Raw genomic sequence first — 14,245 nt, 5'->3', positions numbered from 1 at the left:
ACGGCGTGTGAAATTCACACATCAGGGAAGGGGGGGGGCAGTTCCTTTCCCTGTGCCGGTTATGGTTTCCCAGGAAGATCTGGTACCCGAAAAATCACATAGCTTGGGATTCAGCAGCAGGTTCCCAGAATGGCTTGCCCGAGCATTGAACCCGGGACCCTCCGGTCAGTAGTCCAACGCTCTACCCACTGGGCCATGGATATAGCCATTACACATTTACTAATGGATTATTACAATCACCATTTTGTATAAAGTCATTATATTCACACTTATTAGTGTTCTGTTGAAGATAAACCTAATTATGCTAGTTTGCTATGAATTTCAAGCGCTGGTAAAACTTTACCGGATCATTGACTTGTTTTAATAACAAATCAATAAAGTGAATTTATTTAACTATTCACTCACTAGTAATGCTAATTCAAGTAAGTAAAGTGGGATTAGTCATTTTTTCTAAACACACATCCCCGTGAAAGTAAGGAGTATGATATGATATGTGATTGTGATAATTGAAGAGAAAATTTACACCATAACAGTAAATCATTTGGCATTCCAGGCAAGTGGTCAATAATCATAGAGCAAAAACGTTCTGCTTCATGAAAATATAGTGACCTTTGGCTGTCAAACAAAGTCCAATTAGTGCCTACGAATAGAAATAGAAATAGAAAAGATTCTACAAATAGACTAGGTTAGTACTAAGAAATAGAAAAAATTCAAAATGTCGTAGGTAAACAATCGTAAGTTACTACCGATACGTTTTTCGTTTAGCAACTGAAAAATCATTACAAAACGATAAGGATGTGATAGGACCTGAATTTATTTTAAAGGCATAATTTCAAAAATAGTAGGCAATCACTGCAAATAAATATCGAGGAAAATGTGAGGGCAGGTGTAGATACGCCTGTGATACAATGAGGCGCAAATTTAAGTTTGTTGGACTTCAACCGGGACCCAACTGGGGAGTTGAGCGAGCGAAAGTTGCGATGAGCAAGTTGTTCCAGCATTTGTTTACTTACGGACAAGTATTTGACCTGTCGAGACCTTCTCTTTCTTCCGCACCTTGAACATGGGAAAAGAGTGATGAAGGCAGGCAGAAAGAGAGAAGGGGTGGAACCGTCGGAGTTAAGGTTGGGTTCAGAAGGGGAACAGAGAAAATTCCTAGACCGATAAAGAACGCAGCTTCCCTGAGTACATAAAACAGTCGGAAGTCTAGGGACAATGACCCTTCTTTCTGCAGGGATTTTTTCGGAATTTTCTTCAGATCTAACTTAGTTCTGATGAGTACAGGTAACAGTTTTTCATGGTCACCTCAGAAACATGTTCTAACGTCGAGGGAGTTTGAATTATTATTAGAAGTACGAGTGCAAAGCGATACTTATAGTTTAGTGCAATGGATATTCTTAATCGTAATTGCTTGTATGAGTCCGTTACTTGGTATTATTATAAATTAAATAACTGTATGATTGCGAAGTTTTTGGAAAAGGAGAAAGTTAATTTTGATGCGGATGAGAGGCGAGGTGTAAAACTTGTATGGACCTTATATGATAATTTTACTAATTGAAAAATATTTTCAACAAAAATGATGAGAATATTGGCCACAATTTTATTTGAAAACTTATGAAATTGAAATTATGAGCAGTAGATAAGAATCTTGCATAAATACCAGGGTGGGTTGGACGCGGGTAGTCTTATTACTTTTTAGAATGTACGTAAAAGACATACTTGCATCTAGCAGAAAATATTTTAAAAGTTTACAAGAATAACACCTTGTTTGGTAGTTTCTATCTAATTATGAACTGACATGACTGCAATGTTGAATGCTGAGTCATAATGAAAAGTAAGATATTATCAGTAATGGGTTTGGCGCAGCTAAGGAAGCGATAGTTTCTCCTAGGCCAAAAGAATTTAAAGAGAAAAATGCCGACGCAAAATGTTACTAAGAGAGGAACAAGTGGAAATTTTATCTTATTTTCATATATTTTGTAGTTGATGAAAATAGATATAGCCACAAAACCATCATGCACCAAACCGTGAGCCATGAATAAAAATAAACAAAAATCAATATGATATCTCACCCAGGTGAACGAAAGCGCTCACAAAAGTTATTCATTACACTGCGAGCTGGGTTTGATCTGATTTCATGGCATAACAACCTGAATTTCCCCAGTGCCCCATATTCATGGATGGCTTTGCATGCAATGATTCACCGAATCGTATTCCTTTAATCGGTCGAGAGATTTCTAAATGAAAATTCAATTTGGCCCAAGATTATTATTTCGAAAATTAAAGATTTGCGTCTAGTTGAAGTTGTATTTTTATATTTGATATACGATATGGGGAAGCCGCTTAATGTGATAAATGTATGTTTGTATGTAAAAGTATGTTTCATAAAAATATAAATTTTATATTACGATCCTATTCTTTATAAATTACGATGTTTATTAAAATGAATTAATTTGAATAATTATTATTCCCTTTTACCTTTTCACTGATACTGCATATTACACTGCGAACTATTACATTTCATGAAATAATTAGGTGTCGCAAGGGAATTTCGATAGTAATTTCCTCATACAAAAAAGAAGTTATTTTAAATTTGATCGTACAACTTAAGACATTTAATTGGGACAACTAAAATTTTTTTAATGAAGCGCGGATGTCAATTTTAATTGACTCTTCAACAAATTCACAATTATTAGATTAGGATTTGAGCTGGAAATTTAAAAAAAATGTCACAAAAAGAGATAAAAAATGTCATTAAGCATGCAAAAGGATTATATACAAATGAAAGGTGCCAAGATATTGTCAATCATTAGTCTAGACTAGGTTAGTGCGATGCTGGAAAATCAATAAAGAGGTCAGGATAAATACTGCACACTTGCAAAATTAAATATATTAGCTATCATTACAAAATACGTCATTTGCCAGGCATGAAAAAAATGGTTTAACTTTCCTGAGTATTTCTGCAATAAAAAACAAGATAAAATTCTACAGAAGTTTGCCGGTAAAATGTCCCTTAAGAAAATATTTCACCATGAATTCCAGCGGTCCAGAAGTCCATGTAAGCACATATACTATATGTAGCCATTATATATTTAAGAGTAATTTCTATAACTTTTCGCATGTTTTAAATGAAAATCTTGTCATTTAATTTTATTATTACATAAAATATTTCCAACCATGTCATTACTCCGTCATTCTGGACCATGTAATAATATCTTCGTTATTTACAACTAAGTACATCAAGTAAATTAAGTATCAATATCTTTGAATTATTTAACAAATTTATGAAAGTTATCTATTAACATCTAATATTTAACTAAAATCAACGCATGTAAACATTAAGTACTACTTGATAATGATTTTTTGTCAATTACTAAGTTTGAAAAATACAATTAAATTTACCTCAAATATGTCATAAGGGTTTTAAACCAAAACGTGAACATTTAAATTCATTAAAAATATATTATCGTCTAGAGAAGTTTCCTCAACTGCTCTTCATCTACACTACTTATTTAATGTTATGAAGTATTTTAATTTTCAAAACAACACTAAAAAAATATTGATATGTTTCAATGGCCCCCCCAGCTTTTAGCTTACTGAAAATTAGGGAATCTAATAACTTACCGTTTGGAAAACGCATGACTTCAAGAATATGAAATGAATTTCGTAATACATGAGGTTAACGTGAGAAATTCATTTTTTAAATTTTAAACGTCACTTTATGGTGGTTAAGTCATTTTTCAAATTCAATGCACGCTAAAATATTAAAGCTCATATATTATCAGTAAATAATAAGATGTGCAGAAGTCGCAACTGAAAATGCGCCAAAGCACTTATCAAAAAATACACATAAAAGTTAAGAAAACGTTAAAATTCTTTATTTTACCGAAATATAGACATGAACACCTATGTAAAGCTCTATGGATATCCAGTCGAAAACCTACGGGCGATTGCTAATAGACTAACGCATATCCATCTCCTATTAAACAATTCTCGTTATCTTCCAGAGAAAGGAGTGCATCATCTCAATAAACCCGGCGAGAATGCCCACCAAACTTCCACCAGATAAGGTTATCCTATCGGTTAATGGTCCGTAGTGACACGAAAAGTCCTAAAAGCAATAATACAAGCTGACGCCAGGCAACTATGTGTAGATACCAGCATATATTTACGCCGCGTTCGCGGTTTTATTTTACCCAAACGATTATTATGCGCAGTGATTTCTGAATAAAAATTACTCACTGCATTATCTACCGATTCTTTTTAAGAATTGTGCCTCACAAAATGCCTCCAGATATAGGCGGTGAATCAGTAAATGACTACCGTGTCCGATAGCCCGAAGATATGTGAGTGTCGTCGGTTTGACTAATTTCCACGTGAATGCCTACGCCACGCCTCTACGATTTTATTATACCCAAGAGATAAGTAGTGCAGGCGTTTCCACCTGTGAAAGCTGACACGGCACCTGGAGAGAGCATTAAAGATTCGATTAAAATATCGATTTAGTTTACTTTTTGCTGTAATAGATGCCATGAGGAAGCATGCTACACTGTCTGAAAACACGTTTTTGTCTATATATAATAAACCTTTAGAGATTATATACTACCTTGATCAAAAAGTTCCCGGAATAACCACCGTGTGGCGCTCCCATCGTTCCGATTTGAGTTCTGTTTTTTTTGTTAAATTGGTACATCTGTTGTTGATATTCCCTTTAAATCTTAGTGTCATAACTTGACATTTGCAAAAGTTACGTAGCCAAGAGTACATCTATCTCTGTGTGTGCTGGCGATTTTTTACAATTTCAGAAATGGATTTAAATTTGCAACAACGAACTTGTATTAAATTTTGCGTAAAAAACGGATTTAGTGGCGCACGGACGTTGGAAATGTTGGAAAAGTGTTTCGGCAACGATTCTCTAAAAAAAACGGTCGTTTACCAGTGGCACGAGCGGTTCAGAAGTGGTCGTGAGTCAATCGAAGATGATGAACGCAGTGGCAGACCATCGACATCGAAAGTCGGTGAAAAAATTGATAAAGTAAAAGAAATGTTGGTCAATAACCGCAAATTAACCATCAGAGAAATAGCGGAGGACTTGAACATTGCCTATGGATCCGCCCAAGACATTGTGGTTAATGATTTGGGTTTCCGTCGTGTAGCAGCAAAGTTGGTGCCAAAAGACCTCAATTTCATGCAAAAAAGAGACCGTGTTGACGTCGCAAAAGACATGATTTGCGAGGCTGAATCCGATCCCACATTCATCAAAAGGATCATTACTGGAGACGAGACGTGGGTTTATGAGTACGACACGCAATCCAGACATCAGGCAAGTGAATGGCGTTCACCAAATGAGCCGAGACCAAAAAAACCACGTCGTTTTCAGTCAAAAAAGAAGGCAATGCTGACGGTTTTCATGGATTACAACGGTGTAGTGCATCATGAATTTTTGCCAGAAGGCCAGACAGTAAACAAAGAGTATTATTTGGGCGTTATGAGACGTTTGCGTGAAGCAATTCGCCGAAAGAGACCAGAAATGTGGGCAGAAAACTCGTGGATTTTGCACCATGATAACGCACCGTCGATCAGTGCTATCATTATTCGTAATTTTTTGACGAAAAATGCAACAAATACCATCCAACAGCCACCGAATTCACCTGATTTGGCTCCCTGTGACTTCTTTCTGTTCAATCGAGTTAAAAAACCATTACGGGGAACGCGTTTTAGCAGCCGAGAGGAAGTAATGGAAAAATCGCAGGAAGCACTGATGGACATACCGAAAACCGAATATAAAAAATGTTTCGAGGATTGGATGAAGCGCTGGCATAAGTGTGTTGCAGTCGATGGGGATTACTTTGAAGGGGACAATATAGATTTAGATGAATAAACTTGTATTTTTAATTTTCTGAATAAATTCCGGGAAATTTTTGATCAAGGTAGTATGTAATGTATCGTGCGTAGAACAGTTTCGAAAGCACTATGCACCATAAAGCAAGGTTGCTTTCATCGGCATGCCATTTTTCATATTAGATATTTGAATGATTTATATATATATATTTATATACATATATATATATATATAAATATATATATATATATATATATATATATATATATATATATATATATATATATATATATATATAAAACCACTCCAACGCCATGCAATAAACCCAGATGTAAAACATGCCCTATTTTCAAAACCAAAATCCCATCCCTCTCCCACCCGCTTTTTAACTCTCTCCCACCAATTCCCACCTCTACTTGCACTTCTAGCAATGTAGTGTACCTTCTGAAGTGCCAACTTTGCCCTGCCTATTATATTGGGCAAACCACCACACCCCTCAATATCAGAATCAACAACCACCGAGCCTCATGCAAAAACTCTTCCTTAATTGACATGCTCCCTATCCCCAAACACGCCTCCGAACACAACACTCCATTTGATAAATGCTATAGTGTATCCATCATAGCATCCCTCCCACCCTCTGATCCTCCTCTGAAACTGAAAACACTAGAGCAATCCTTCATCTGGCTTTTGGAGTCCTGGAACTGGCCAGGAATCAATATTACGCACTAATTACCCTGCTCTAATTATATTTTCATCCCCCTTCCACCCCCATCACCTTCTACATTTTCCCCACCCTTCTAACGCTGCCCCTCCAAACCCGTCCCTTCGGAATTCCCTCCCCACCTTCCCCTTCCATCCTTCGCTCCAGCCTTCGTATTTTCTTCAGTTCTGTCCCTCTCTTCCTTGATAAAGGTGGCAACGACCACCGAAAATTCGAAAAATAGTGAGTCTCTTTTTTTGTGTGTTTCTGTGTTTTTGTCTGTGTCCACTAGTGCTAAGTGTTATACATTATATATATATATATATATATATATATATATATATATATATATATATATATATATATATATATATATATGAGTGTATATATATATATATATATATACTCATATATACAGAAACAGATATAAGGAAAAGGGATAGGAACACATATAAAGGACGAACACAATAAAGGTGGGGAAGGCGGAATCGAACGGATCACAAGAGTAAAAATATTTCCTTGACCGGGACTCGAACCTCGGATCTTTCCACTTGCCGGGCGGATGCTCTTAACCACTTATATACAGAAACAGATATAAGGAAAAGGGATAGGAAATTACGTTTCCTCGATAGCTCAAGTGGTTAAGAGCATCCGCCCGGCAAGTGGAAAGATCCGAGATTCGAGTCCCGGTCAAGGAAATATTTTTACTCTTGTGATCCGTTCGATTCCGCCTTCCCCACCTTTATTGTGTTCGTCCTTTATATGTGTTCCTATCCCTTTTCCTTATATCTGTTTCTGTATATATGAGTATTTATTCGCCGTTTGGCGGGATTTCGTGTTTGAATGTGTATTTGGCCAATGTGTGGCTCATCTCTTTCTTCTGGCTATGCGTGCCACGAAACGCACTGTTCCTTTCCTGTATGATGTTGTATGAATTCTAACCAACTGTCCTTTCCTCTTGTGTATTGTCTATTTCTCCTTTGGTGGGTGAAACAGTCCCCTGACGCCATCTCTTGGCTAAAGAATCGGGGCGCTTGGCGACATATTCGACCCACGGATCTCAGGGTAAATTACGTTTCCTCGATAGCTGCCTTGACAGCAGGACGTGCCTGTGTTCACCGAGTGTCTAAAATCGCCGGCGTCCGAGGCTTCGGCCGCCGGGGTTTGGAGAGCGGCACTGCCGGACTCTCACGGAAATCGAGGTTCCGATCGTGTTTTGTTTCGAGCGGCGGTTGACCGCCTAGTTCATCAAGAAGCGTGCAGTTTGACTATCGACTTCTTCCGCCGGGAAGGCCGTACTTTTGTTTTGTTTAGTGGATCAAGACTGACCTTGACTCCTGGTGTAGAGCTTAGGCTCCTTTTGTTTGCTACCGCCGGGTGCGTGTGGCGGGGAGGGAGCGTTCGTGAGTGTTTTATTTCCCTTTAAAGTGCTCGTTTTTTTTTGTTGCGCTTTCCTTCTTCATGCTAGTGTGCTGAATTTGATTTCTTCAAATGGCTGTGCGCCGCTTAAACACGCTCGCCTTGCAAGTTGACGAGAAGGCGAAGCCCCCTACCCCGTTGGAGGTCCACCTCTTCACGTTAGAGTCGCTGGGCCTCACACCCGAAGAGATAGTGGCGATCCAATTTGGATACAATCGCCATTTGATATTCCTGAAGTTGGCAACCGAAGGTACAATGACAAGGATTTTAGACAATACTCCGCGGAAACTACCGTTTCCGTCTTTAAGTGACCAGAGGACGACAATAACAATTGACGAGACTTCCGGCAGCCCGTGTAATGTCAGGGCTCTTTGTCTCCCCGTGGAGACCCCATTGGAAGACATAACAGGCGAGCTCCAACGCTTTGGTAAAATCCATCGCTCGTGGGAGAACAGGTGGGAGGGAGACAAGATGGCGCGGGTGCTTACTGGCACCAGGGTTGTGCGGATAACGGTCGAGAGAAATATCCCATCGTACCTCCACATCGGCGGCAACCGGGCCATCATCATCTATGAGGGTCAGCGCCGCACTTGCGCCCGCTGTAACCAAGAAGGCCACGAGCGCAAGACCTGCCCTCGGAACCAGGGAGGTAAGAGCTATGTGGAGGCAATGACGATGCCCTCCAACCCTAACGCCGCCGTGGAGATGGACGAGCCCGAAGGGGCTGTGGAGTAGAGCGCGGTCGCTTCTACTCATCGAGGGTGCGGCACCGGCTGCTCCCGTCGGTCCCCCGCATCTCCCTTCAATTGGAGGGAAATGTCAGCGGGAGCGAAAATCGTCAACGGAGGAAAGGGAACCGAAAAAGAAGAGGACAGACAAACCCAAGCTCCTGGTCTCGAATACCGATCTACAAATGGCTCACGTACCTACCACCTCGCCTAATATCACACGACCTCCAGCCCCCGTCTCCGTGAGCTCGTCAAATGAGGAGGGATGGTCTTTCGCCCCCCCTCCCCCCGCTCACGCCATCGACGCTCTCGCTACGCAATCCTTGCATCACGGGTTTCAAACACCCCGATAACCTCTGGTGACAGGTGAGGAGGATGCATCTGATTGCGATGTTTTCCTGTCCCCAACAGCTCATCCCTCGACCCCTTTATCATTGACTGTAAAGGAAGCGTCACCGACCCCGGAAGTCGACCCGCATACAAGTTTCCCAAAGTCAAAAATCCCACATACCCCATCTTCTTTCCCCATTAAGGACAGCCAAGGTGTCGACGATCTTCCCAGCGCTTCTCAAGATACGGACCACAAGCAACTATCTCCCCTGATTTTTCCCGACCACAACCCTTCCGCAGATGAGCCCCAGTCCGCCACTCCGACCCTCCCCGAGGGTGCGTCCTGCCCCTTGGCGGCCCCCAGCGGTGCTCCTTCGAAGAAGGCCCCCTGTGGAACGCTGCCGAGGTACCCGGTCTTCGTGGAGACCTCGGCTGGCTCTTCCTCTTCGGACGAGGCCGGGGGGAGGGATGTGGCGAAATGCCGCGTCCTCGCTCGTCGACCCGTTGGACGAGGCGTCCCGGGAAACGGCGAAGCACTCGTCGCCCGGGGTCGAGTCGCGACCGGAGCGACGCTAGCCACGATCAGAACTCTGGGAAGTAATGTCCGGTAGCCACCCGGTGCCGGACACATTTCGTCCATCGTTGAAGAGTTTTTTTTTCTGAATGACTGATTGAATCGATAATTTCAACCCTGCCATTGATAATTTCTTACAATACATAATTTTCCATTGCTAGTTAAAATCTCCCTCCTAATATCTGTGGACCTTGTCTTCCTTTCCTTTTTCTTTCTAAATGTTAATGGTCAAATGTGCGAGTATGCGTCTGTATGCATATGCTTATGTATGTGCGTGTGGATGTGCATGTGTGCGTATGTATGTACAAGTGGATATGTGTGTGGGGTATTTGTATCATGTATGTATCCATGTATACACTTATACGAGAAGTTGGAGGTAATGGTTATTGTTAAAAGAAAAGGAGTTGCGGGTGAGAATGAAATCGGAAAGGTCAATGAGAAAATCGGTACTGGGGATTTGAGGGGTAGGGCGTTTGGAGAGGAAGTAACGTAGGGAAGAAAGGCCTTCTTGGTGAGGAATGGAAGTGTATAGGGAGGTGACATCGATAGTAGCCATAGTAATATGGGTATCAGGAGACCTCCAGATAAAGGGCTGTGCCATGGGCAGCAGATTCAGCCCTTCATATGCAAACCTCCACCTTGGTGTCCTAGAAGAGAATTTCCTTTCAAAATATCCTCTGCAACCCCTCCTGTGGCTCCGATACATTGACGACATCTTTCTACTATGGCCACACAGCATAGATTCCCTCAATTCCTTCATCTCCCAACTCAACGATTCCTCATCTCTGTCTTTCACCTCGACCATTTCATCCTCTCAGATTACCTTCCTCGATGTTAATATTACCCTCAGCAATAACAAATTCCTTACCTCTGTTCACACCAAACCCACTAATAAGCAGCAATACCTTCATTACAGCAGTTGTCACCCCTCCCATACCAAGCGCTCCCTCCCTTACTCCCTCTCTATCCGCAGTCACCGCATTTGCAACCATCCCGAATCCCTTAAGAAATACCTCAACAACCTTCACCACTCCCTCCTCCAACGAGGATACCCTGATTCCCTCCTCCATAAAAAAAAAATACTTAAACATTCCTACACCCCCAAGCCTGCCTCAACCACAGACTCCCAGCCTCTCTCAATCTGTACTGCCTACTTCCCAGGCATTCAGTCTCTCAAATTCATCCTAAAAGACCTATTCCCCATCCTCAAAAATCACAACACTTCCTCCAACCTTCTTCCCAAATGCCCCTCTGTCACCTTCAAACGTCCCGCCAACCTAGCAGATATCCTCAAATCCACCAGGCCGCTCTCAAAATCCCCTCACACCCCCATAGCCATACCCACTCCATGTCATCGAGCAAGATGCAAAACCTGCCCTATTTTCACCACTCCACCCCACTCCATCCCACCATTTAAATCTCTCCCGCCCTTCTCCTATTCCTCTTGCACTTCCAAGAATGTAGTTTATCTTCTTACCTGTAAACTCTGCCCGTCATTTTACATAGGCCAATGTTCCACACCACTTAACATTAGGATTAATAACCACCGCGCCTCTTGCAATCCCTCCTCCCCGTCCGCGGGTCTCCCCATCCCTAAACATGCTTCCCATCATAATACCCCTTTCAACCTGTGCTACAATGTTTCCGTCCTGGCCTCCCTTCCCACATCCGATAACCCTATACAATTAAAAACACTTGAAATGGCATTCATTTACATCTGTATGGCCTATCAGCATCCGGGCCTCAATGTCGTTCACTGATGGGAGTGGCCTAAAATTGTTACTTTGTGGAAGCCCACCCTCACCCCTCCTTCGCCTCCCGTTCTCCCCTTCTCCTGGCCCCCTTCACTTTCTCTCGCACCCCTCACCTCAACAACTCCAGCAGTCATTACTTCTATATCTTCAGAGGAAGACGGATTGTTTCCGTCGAAATATCAAGAAATAACGTGTGAGTGTTCTTCTTTTTTTGTGTTTCTATATTGTGTGTTACTGTGTATTGTACCATTCGGCACTTCCGTGTTACGTCTACGAAAGCATATATATATATATATATATATATATATATATATATATATATATATATATATATATATATATATATATATATATATATATATATATATATAACACTTTTTGAAAGTCTCACGGACGTGAATAATAATGTTTAACACTTAGCACTAGTGGATACAGAAAAAAATACACAGAAACACACAAAAAAACACAAAAAAGGAGTCTCTTTTTTGTGTGTTTCTGTCTGTGTCTGTACAATATATATATATATATATATATATATATATATATTGTACAGATAGCACCTTTCTGGCTTTCACTTATTCTTATTGCTCGCGCATTTTACTATTGTCAAAAAAATAATAAAAATATTAAACAAAGCAAGAGAAACTCATTTCAACAATCCGGTGCCCCCGGGCATCTTCATCAGGGCACCAAGACGTGGCTCTGAACTGAATGAGAGTACGGTTTCGAAATTACAATGATCGTGGATATACAGAACTCGAGTTAGCATTTGGTCCAAGTACTCCTACAGGCGTAATTGCACATTGTAAATTCCTGAAGAAACGGATACCATTAGTTATTATAATGTTTTAACATATATTTGGAAATAGCGTCATCAGATAAATGCACCCCCTCGGGTGCGGATGCAGATTCGCATTAATGTTTAGTTGTCATTAGATGCAATTTATCAAAATAATATTTATTAAATATGTTAGGAGTGGCATGTGTATTTGAAAGTTCTTTTTAAGGCACCGAAGTTACACTTATACTTAACGTCAAATGGCAATGTCAGGAATACACAGCTGCTATGGAGTATAACTCATTCTTCCTTCCGCAAAGGAAACTGCCGTCTAGTATTAATTACACCGAATGATATGATCTTAATTATCACATTTCCGAGAGTTATAGACATGAAAATATCAGAATGCGCTGTCATAAGGTAAATAACTAAGCGGTCTTTTCTTTCACGACCTAACCAAGTAGTGGACAAGGACGACTCTTTTCGACCGCAATGTCTTTATTTCCGTGAAGGGTTGTAAACCCAACCCGAAGGAAAAAGGACTGTAAGGAGTCGAATGATGGCATAGTAATAGGGATTTTTGAGGTTTGGGAAGGCAAAGGGAAGAGGAAGAGGACGAAAATGGGGCGGGGGATGGGTGGAAGGAGGATGATGCAAAATGCGGTGGGGACAAAAAGGAAGTGAGAGAATGATGGGACCAAGAATTTAACGGCGTAGTTGATGCGTAAAATGGTGAAATTGAGTGCAGACGTAAGCGAATTGGAGAAGGGCGAAGAGAGAAGAGGGGGAGCATGCTCGAGGGCGTACTCTTTTGGAGTGAAAAATAAAACGGACGGTTTGAAGAAATGAAAATACGACGACGAAATATCGGAGTGCGAGGAGAGAAAATAAAAACGACCGTGATGAATGAAATATAAGGAAACAAGAGAGACCAAGCGAGGAAGGGAGCAGAGGAGGATAACGGAAAGGCCAGGAAATCATGAATTGAGAATGTACGTAAAAAGGAGAAAAAGAGAACGAAGAAGGGTTCTAGGATCTCCTTCTCAATAAGTAAAAGCCTCCACTACCGAATCCGAATCATGCAAAGCAATCAAAGACAGGGAAGGTAAAGTACAGGTCCAAGGAACACAGGCATTAAAATTCGAAGCTGTTTTTTCATTAAGTTAATGATCAACTCTCTTGCTCAGCAAACGAATATCAATACTCTAAAGTAAGGCATTTTCATAGAACAGAAACATTCAAAGCTGAAAATGTTTTAGAAACTTTTTTTTCCCACGAACGTCTGGTAGCAAAACTCATCCTGATACCCTTTAAGCTAGATAGTTATTGCATCTCCCGATGACTTCACAGGAGAACCAGAACTCAAACCTTAAGGTAAACTCGAACCGAGACCTGTGGGTAGGCAGGTGGGTACTTGAATTAATTGACTGATTGGGATGGAATGGATAGGATTTATATTAGATTTTCCCTATTTTTGTGGATTTTTATAAGCCGAAGATGAAACATGGTAGTATGAGAACCTGAAACAACTATGAACTTTGACATGGAGGTTCAAATGGTATACTACAGTTTAGTATCACTTTTTAACTGTCGAGCCGTGAAAATGAGGGGTTTTTTTCAACTTCTCACTTTGCTGAATGGACCTCAGAAGAAATACCTAAAAAATATGTTAGAAGTCTTATTGTTTCCGATGTGAATAGCAATTGAAAATTCATCTTAATCAAAAACCCGTGTAGCTATTCAACACTCTAACAAAGACTTTGAAGAATGTGAAAAAGTCTTTCAACCATTAGCTCTCAAATGAAAAAAATGAAAATCTTGGAAAAGATTTAAAGGATTATGTTTTTTATCTTTACTGCTTCGTATTTTTAAATTCCCATATAAAAGATGATCGTTCTTTGACAAAAATTCTTTTTTTTTGTTCTCATCATTGATTACTTGAATGGGTTTTTTAGAATATTTATCGTCTTTTTTCAAGCTAAAGCCAATGATGAGCAGTAAATAAAGGCATTTCACTTTCATTTAATTTTGAAGACTTAATAGCGATGTGCAGCATGAAACTTAACATCAATTATTATATAAATTCACTTTTAAATAACAAAGAATCTATTTAATCA

The sequence above is a fragment of the Hetaerina americana genome, unplaced genomic scaffold, assembly GCF_022747635.1.
Source record: "Hetaerina americana unplaced genomic scaffold, ioHetAmer1.1.p SCAF_2, whole genome shotgun sequence".
Classification (NCBI taxonomy): Eukaryota; Metazoa; Arthropoda; class Insecta; order Odonata; family Calopterygidae; genus Hetaerina; species Hetaerina americana.
The sequence above is the reverse complement of the archived record's forward strand: the minus strand, read 5'-3'. Positions refer to the sequence as shown.